Source organism: Capsicum annuum, chromosome 7 (genome assembly GCF_002878395.1).
Source record: "Capsicum annuum cultivar UCD-10X-F1 chromosome 7, UCD10Xv1.1, whole genome shotgun sequence".
NCBI lineage: Eukaryota > Viridiplantae > Streptophyta > Magnoliopsida > Solanales > Solanaceae > Capsicum > Capsicum annuum.
This window is the reverse complement of record NC_061117.1, coordinates 95,372,415-95,381,716: the sequence shown is the minus strand read 5'-3', so window position 1 is coordinate 95,381,716 and position 9,302 is coordinate 95,372,415. Positions and strand designations below refer to the sequence as shown.

At 32.3% G+C, this 9,302-nt stretch overlaps 1 pseudogene; it reads right to left on the bottom strand.

Moving 5' to 3' along the window:
- Nucleotides 1-3,529: 3,529 nt before the first annotated feature.
- On the bottom strand, nucleotides 3,530-8,563 carry LOC124885747 (annotated as a pseudogene).
- Between the last annotated feature and the right edge of the window lie 739 nt (nucleotides 8,564-9,302).

The following is a 9,302-nucleotide window of genomic DNA, read 5'->3' as shown; positions in this document are numbered from 1 at the left end:
AGTTATCTTGAAATAAAATAAAAAATTACTTAATTTCTTGTTTGATTGAAGGAATTAATCTAATTTGAAATAATTTATCCCATTATTTTTTTCTTAGTAATAGAAATAACTTATTCCATATATATATATATATATATATATATATATAATGAAATAAGTTATTCTAAATAATTTCAAAATAACTAATTCTGATATTAATTATTTCGGGATAATAATTTCTCAACCAAAGACCCTTACTGCTTTGGTCATGACATGAGCAATTTCAGTGTGTAGAACTGGACGCTTGCAGTCTATATGACACGTATTCAAAATTGAAAATAGCGACTTTTGAAACTTTCTTCACTTAAGTTATTTTCCGCTCTTTCCATATTGCTTTTCACTGTTTTTTCTTGACTGAAAGTCTATCGAAATCACCTCATTATCAAGTCTATCGAAAACAACTTCATTATCAATACCTCAAAGGTGGTAATATGAGTGTATATTCTATCCCCTCAAACCTCATTATATGGAATTACATTGAATATATTATTAAGATTATTGTTTGAAGCTTTGTGGTTTAAAATTATTATAGATATTAATGTGACTATAAGTTTTTGAATTAATTAAGAGTAAAAAAAATTAAAATTAAATTATTTCTAAATATAAAAAGATACTCCAATACTTTTTTTTTTTAACGGACTAAAATGAAAAGTACATATTGGATTTTTTTAATTTCATCTTAAGTTTAATTAGCGTGCAGGCTAACATAACCAAAACTGCAATATTATTTACTCCTTGTCTTTCTCTATACACTTTTGACTATGAGTTCATCAGTTTCTGCCGATCAATTGCTTGACGGAACTAACTAGTACAACAGCAAAATATACACTAGAATGAGACAATTAATTAATTAACTAATTTTCTGTCTGATATAACAATTGACTCTGTAAAACTTTCTATTAAACCAACAAAATATATTTTGTGTAATTTCACACGTGAGATCTGATAGAGTGTTTACGGACTTTATTCCTATCTCGTGAAAGTAGAGATATTATTTTTAAAACAAAGACTCTCACCTCAAATAATACGCCCATCAAAACGATTTGATTAAATAGTAGAATAAGATATAATTTGTCTACCTCAAATATATATCCCACACGCTAGTGCTTCATGAGGAAGTATTTATGCTGCAAACATATGCTAGAGTCCGTGTCCATCACAAACCCTTTAATCTCCCCTTAATTCGTGAGAAATTAAGGTCATGCTGAAATGCACGTAATACGTACCTCCTTGATCATGATATGAGAGGGAGATCGCAAGATTTAAGACACTACACACGCAAAAAAAAGCTTTTCAATATTGATATACTCCCTGTATATTACTCTCTATATCCACTTTCACTTGTCCCGTTTAAAAAATAAAGATCAACTTTCTCTAGTTTATCACCTACTTCATCTATTCACCTTTATTTGTCTAATATACTGAATATAGTTGTCTTACTTGTCCAGTTTAAGATATCAACAGCTAATTACTTCCCCGTCCCATTTTATCCGTCCTAAATTTCCTAATTTAATATCTCATTTTACTTGTTTTTTTTTACTTATCAAGACAAGACAAAATTTTTTTCCCATTATACCCTTAGTGTAATTGATTACTCCTTGTTATTAATCATTCATCAATATTGAAACTAATAACAAGACACAATTAAGAAAAGCAAAATGGTAAAGTTACATTATCAATCATTATTTTCTTAATAGCCGTGTCATCTGAATTTGGAAAAGTAAAATGAGACGGAGGGAGTAATTATTTATGTTTATTATAGCCTTGTTATTAAATATTGTTCATTTACTAACTTTTAGATGACTTATAATTAATAAGGGTGATATAGTGAAGAGATATGTCAAGTCAAATATAGACAAGTAAAAATAGACGAAGATAGTAGTTTCTAATTTACCTTATCATCAACTATAATTATTTTTCAAGAAATTAAATTTATTGTGTTTAAAAGGTGATATAGTAAAATTATGAAATAGTATGTCAAATCAGTACTGAAAAAATAAAAAATACATTAGTTTCAACCTAACTTGCTTTTTGGTTTAAATCACCCGGTGTCCGATACCCTTTTTTTAGGAGTTTGACTATATCTGAATTCGCCCCACGTCGAGCCCCATTTGGGGGGAGAGCTCCCAACAGAGTGTTTGTCCATACTCAGGATCGAACCCTCGACCTTTGGGTAGGTTGGGGCAGCCCCTTTCCGCTGCGCCACCACTGCTGTTGGTTCAACCTAACTTGCCACTATTACTTCACATTAAATGCATGACAAGGCCCTACAATTTTTTTCCCCTCCTGTGAAAACAATTTCTATTAGATCTTTATTTCTTCCAAGGAAAATCACACCCTTTCTCTCCTCTTTCTCAACATATTAATTGCGCATGCACGCAACATTATGTTAGAATTTGGTAACAAGACTAATAATTAAAACCAAAAATTGAAATAATATTACTGTACTCATAAAACTCTAATTTTATCTCAATTACAAATAATTTTACCTATTTGGATCGAGTGCACAACAATTGCTTTCTTCTTTATATTGATAAATGATCACAAGAAACACACATCCGGATTCCGGTCCAATGTCTATTAAGTTACATTTAGTAGCACTTTATTTCCCGTTAAATTATGTAACTTGTGTATTCTAGTTCTAGTTACTACCTTGATGATGACTAGTAGTGCGGTGCCTTTGTTAATTGCCCCATCCCAACAACAGGAGTCCTTTGGAAGATTTATTGAATTTTATCACATGTAATAAACTAGAAATTACTCCTATGATGACGGTTGTAAAATCGTTGTAATAAATAGAAAAATCATTGTCATAGCTCTACCGCAGCAGTTCAGCAAGCGTCCTATAGGTGGGCGTTGCGATAGGTCTATGACAACGGTTTATGTGACGGTTGTTTGAATTGTCGTCATAGGTCAAGCTATGGCAACGGTTTCAAACAACCGTCGCCATAGCTTGACCTATGGCAACGATTATTTTTTGACTTATTGTGATGCCTATTTTCATCTATTGCAACGGTTACTAACCGTCGCATAGAAGCTATTGCAACGACATTAAACCGTTGCAATAGCATCTATTGCGACGTTTTTGTTATTCTGTTGCAACGCTTTTTGACTACCTATTGCAATGGTTTATTGATCTATTGCAACGATTGTTGCCACATGTTATTAAATTTAAATGATTTATATAAAATAGTCACTTGTATTAATGTAAATTTTTATTTACATACATAATAAATTATAACCCAATATGTACACATCACAAATTAGAAAGTATACATGAGTATAATACTATCTGCATACAAAACAACGTTTGGGGTCCAAACACTCCTTATGGACAACAAAGAGCACTACTCATAAGCATAATGAAGTAAACTTCCTACCTACTGCTTTAACACATTCTGAACAACAGATGTGGTCAACCTAGAATAACTGATGCTTCAAAGGAGCTTTACCAGACTATTACACTACAAGGCCTTTGAAGATCCACGACTTAGTCATCTTTGCAATCTTTTGCAAATGTTATTGAACCTCCATTTTGTTCACCATTGACATTTAAAGCTCTCTTTAACTGTGGAAACACAACATCATTAGCTAAAAGTCATACTTCATTCTGGGAAAGAAGTACGGATTCAAAAATAAACATTAACTAATAGCACGCTGTAGAAAAACAAAAATAAACATAATAGCACACTTAAAGAAACTGAGCAAATACACGTCAAATCATTACTATTTATTAAGGGTAGCAATCCCAATCTTACAAATATGTAGTAGAAGTTTGTAAAGAAAATATTTAAGCAGTGAGCGTATTAATAATAGCCTTTTCAGCTATAGGCAAAGACGCCAAAATGCTAAAATGCTTATGCACAAGAAATCTTACCAGATAATCCCTTTTCTTCATCACTATCTCCATAGTCGTGGTGGTCGCTCTTATAAAGCATTGTCTGTTGTTAAAGGGGGAAAAAAGTTTTTAATGGTTGCCAAACTTAGAAAATCTTAATCACTAAATTTCATTTAAAAAAGATTGGCATAGGATGGTTTATTGAATCTTTACTTGTTTTCCATCTCTAGGTAATATTTAAGAAACTGAAAAAGAATATAAAAAAGTTACAGGTAAAGATAGAAGTATGAACACTGTAGGGGCAACATTAATATGTGCATTAGTGCTAGTATATGATCAGATGCAGCAACATTAATATGTCCAAGTATGTGATTTGATGCATCAGATAAAACTACTTCACTTTAAGAAATAGCTCAGGAGCACCTATTTGCTGTTGGAAATGAAGAAAAAGAGCATTGGGAGGAAAAGACAGAAGGCCATGAAAGAAGAAACAACTTTACTTACAGAACTAGAGAACGCAGACTAATCATAATTTATCAATGGAAAAGATAATGTACCTTTATAGAACTTTCGTAACTTAGATTATAAGCCTTAGGAAGCTTCTCATGCCAATTACTTCTAACCGATAAGGGATGACCCTCAGTTATAAATATATAACTTTGATTTAGGAGAAACGATTCATCAAAAAATAGATACAAATACTTGCACCTGCAGAAATTAGACAAAAAATCATATTGCTATAAGTGCATGGATGATCAGTAATATTACGAGGGACACTTTACCAAACATCAGTCAGCTTCCATACTATACGATTTGCACTATAAGATGAAGATACAAAAAGACTTACGTTTAAGAAAGAAAGAAACTATGTTGATGGTCTTCTAATTGCATTGTAGTCACATCCTCAACATTGGCAAAGCCACTTTAACTCTTGTATGTGTATTAAGAGAATTCATCATTGATTCACCTACTTCTATATACCATGGATCTGTTAACGAGAAAACTACTATATTATTCATGTTTTGAGAAAAGGATGTTTTTCAAAAAAAGAGTTACAAGCTTAACATGGCTATTTTGAAGACTCCAAAATTATGACTAGGCAAAATTTAAAAAGAAAAGTGGCACACCTTTGGTTGCTTGGTATAGGTAAAATGTGGACTTTTTCAACTCAGGACGTAAATGATAGTATTTTTTAGTAGGATGAAACATCTGATGGTCCAGCGGATACCTAAATTATTAAAAAAGGCCCTATAAGAAAAAGTGAAAAACAACCATCACAGTAAAACCAATTATGCTAAAGCTAGCTTATTGCATGGAAAGCAGAGGCTGAAGCAGGAAAAAAGACACGGAGAATAAAGAAAAAAATGAAGGAGAAACATCTTTACCTCTTTGGAAGAACTTTATATTTCTTCCAAACCTTGAAAAATTCACGATATGATGAATTAGCTGCCTCGATATCCCCAACAAAAACCTAAAACTGAAAGAACCATGTTAGTTTATTGGTTACCACTTTACGATTTTCCTTAGGGTAGGAAAATAGTAGTAGCATATAAAGAAAACAGAGGTGGCAAAAACCAGTCACACGAGGACAGAACATTATGTTAGGAAGTTAAAGAAAAAAACACAAGCATAGAAGTGAAACTTTTAAATCCCTTTGACTTGTTTGGTCTTTAAACAGACAGAAAGAAATTGAAAAAACAATAAGATTAAACTAGTACATTCTTTCCTCTTCATCATTTATTAATGAAATAACAAGGACACATGATGCATAAAAGCTAAGCTAGAAATTACTTGGTCATTTCGACTTCTTAATTTCCTCATTGCATTGAGTTTATCTACCTTTCAATTTACTCATATATCCAAGCAAAGATATAAAATGATGAAATAAGGAGGTTAAATGAACAACTACTCTCCATTCCATAAATAACAAGAAAAAGAATATGAAGAGCTATTGAAAACTAAAGCAAGATGTTTTGCTTTGGTTAAAGTGGCACTGAAATACTGTTACTTGAGGCCTCTAACAAGAAATCTTAAGGCTAGATATGGCAGTAAACCAGCTAAGCATTTAAACACTAGTCTATATATCAAAACCTTAACGACAGGCTAATATTGAAGTTCCAAATCTATTTTTAAATTATTGCGCAAAGCAATGACTGCGGGGACTACCATAGTCATGTCTACTTATCACTACGGTACGGGAAGCTGTAGGCTTAATTGACATACCATATCAAGTAATGCAATTTTCAACCCATACTTCTTCTCTCAGAAATCACCAATATTGTTAACATTTCACTTAGTCATAACAAGAAATATCTCATACCAATATGGGTAACTGAACCAGAAGAGTAGAGAAGCTAATCAGCAATTCTCATAAATCCAATGTTCCTCAATCAAGATGCTTCTGTATTCTATGTTGCTCGATCTCTTCAAAAATATTGTCACACCCATGTCAGATTTTCTAAAAATGTAATACTTTTGGAGTATCCGGCTCGCACCTGAAGAAATTTTTGAAGAGTCTGAACAACATAGTATATGTCTACAAATCACAAAGCAAAATAACAAAAATGAGGTAACTCCGTCAAAATCAAAATTTTCCAGTGATATAAAAACTCACATACTACATTGTTGTCCTTGTTAAGCTTACCTCAGAATTGAGAGTAGATGAAGCAGTTTCACGTTTGTGAGGATCTATTGAAAGAAGTGTTTCAAAAAAAATTACAACACTTTTAAGTAATTTTTTACATCTATCTCGAAGTGTACTGTCATATGGTTGCTGGGCTTAAACATGGTTGCAAGTGGAAGTTTATACCTTTTCCAGTAATCACCGGGAGGGGAACCACAAAGTTTGAAAATTTTATGCAGTTGCTCAACCTGCAGGATGGACAAAATGAGAATCTTTTCATAATTAACAAGAAACAGTGAATTACTAGGCATTCGATAGAGGAGAATGATTTTGGAAGGCTTCAGAGTCATCTTAATTTTGCATTATTATCACCCATGGCCCATTTCTGCAACATACTCAAAGAGATGTGGGATAAATACAAAAATTTCGATTGAAGTTATTTGGAAACTACTAACCTCGGTCCTCCCTTTCAGGAAGAGCCTTCCAAAAAAAGAGTTCTGCAACAACGCAACTAACACTCCACAAGTCTACAATGACCCCATAACTTGTTGATCCTAATAGAAGTTTAGGAGTTCGAGCCATAATGTAACCACACAACGGTCAGTGGTTGGCTGTTCCTTGAACTTAGGAAATTTGCAAGACCAAAATCTGCTATTTTCAGTATTCCTTCATTGTTAATCAAAATGTTGGAGACTTTAATATCCCGATGCATTATCCCTTGTGAATGGCAATGCTCTAATCCACTCTGTAGTTGCTGCATGTAGCATTTTATCTACTTCCATGCAAAAAGTAAGTTCAATAAACAAACATAATCTTCTTTCATTTTTATTTGCAAGACATGATACACTCAAACAGTGATCTAACACAAATTTTAGTGCTAAGAGACATTCTCAAAGATGCACCAACCTGCACTAAATTTTATGTCAGGACATGATAATAATTCAGATAGGCCATGTTTCGTATACTCAAAAACAAGTAAATGCTACATGATAACCGAGAAGTGATTATCCCTTCCAGCTTCATGATGTTTGGATGGTCAAGTTTGCAGAGAATTGCAATTTCTCGTGCCATAAATCTTACACTATCTGGTTGAAAATTGTCAAATCGCACCTTCTTTAGGGCAACCATTTTACTATTTTCAATGTCACGTGCTCGGTAAACACTGCTATATGTAACTTGTCCAATCTATAGATGTTGAAAGCAGAAAGAACCTTCGTAAGAAGAAAATAATTTACATTAATAGGCCAATAATATACAACTATAATTACCAGACAAAACAAATATTAAACTAAGCAACCAAGGCCAAAATATAAGGTTAAATTCCTCAATATAAAGTCATAAACCATATCAACTAAATTGCAGCTCAGATCTGAATCTCTCTCTCATTAGCTTCCTTACATGATTGATTGCAGTAAAATACGAGACCACGACTTGAAGTAATACCTAATTTATAAAACTTTTTATACTACATATACACATGAACACAAATTTGTAAAATGATAAGTTATCAAAAGCTATTCTTTTTAAATAGTATTATCAGAAACTATTTGCACTTGTCATGACTAAAACAGTCTTTGCTCAGGATTTGAAGTTATTTCATTATTTTTGGAGTTCTATAGCTCAATTTTAGGTGATCTCTAAGGCTTAGAAAACCATTATTGGTGAATAATTTATGTATATGAGGAAAAAGAATCATTTTTTTTCTTCCACAATATTCCGATTCCCGCTGAAACAATAAACTTTCATAGCTAAAAATTGATTGCCTTTTTAAATTTCTGGAACATGTTTGATTTAAGAGGTATCCATTCATCAATGACTTCACGGGCAATGGCAGTCAACCAAACAGGCCATCCAGCAGTCAAATGTTCACCTTTAGTTAACCTTCCAAATTTGATGCTAAAAGGAGCATTTTTTAATTAGAATTTCCCTTCTTTGAAGCTCTCAATTTTTTCAAAAATATTTGCATCGAATCCTCTCCCCCTTTCTCAATAATTGGAGCTACAAATTCACCCCCAAAAGAAATTTCGATTGATGAGAAATGAATTACAACTCCATCACCTCATTTCTGCCTCCTTTACTCTTTTACAACAACAATGGAAATTACAATCAGACCCTAGTTTAAAAAAATTAAAATGATTGTACTCACACCAATTCAACCTCAAAAGAAATGGGTATTCGATTGGTGAGAAATGGGTAATTGATTGATTAAGAAACGAGTTTTTGTTGATGAGAAAGGGATAGAGTGAAAACGTTTTTGATGAGAAAGAAAGAGGGTTTTGATATTTTTTATTGAGAAAAAAAAATTATTTTGGCGGACTTCTGTGAAATATTTTGGGGGAATTAATAAGTGATGCAATAGATTTTTTTTCCTATTAAATGTTTCCATAGATGCTTCTATGGCAACGATTTTAAAAAGAGTTGCTATACATATATCTATCGCAATAATTTATTTTCAATAGCAATGATTATAATGCTAATAGAACAATTATTTGTGGCAACGGTTCAAAGCGTTGCTATAGGTATTCTATGGAAACGAATTTGCAAGCGTTGCTAAAAAGTCTGTTGCCATAGGTCCAATTTCTGATAGTGATAGTATTATACTCTCTCCATTTTATGTGATGTAGTTTGATTTGACACGAAATTTAAGAAAGACATGAGATTTTTGAAACTTATGGTCTAAAATAAGTCATAAATATTTGTGTGGTTGTAAATTAGTTCATTAAGGATAAAGTAGGTATTTTAAAGTTAAATTGTTACTAAATATAGAAATGCGTCATTCTTTTCAAGATTGACTAAAAAAAT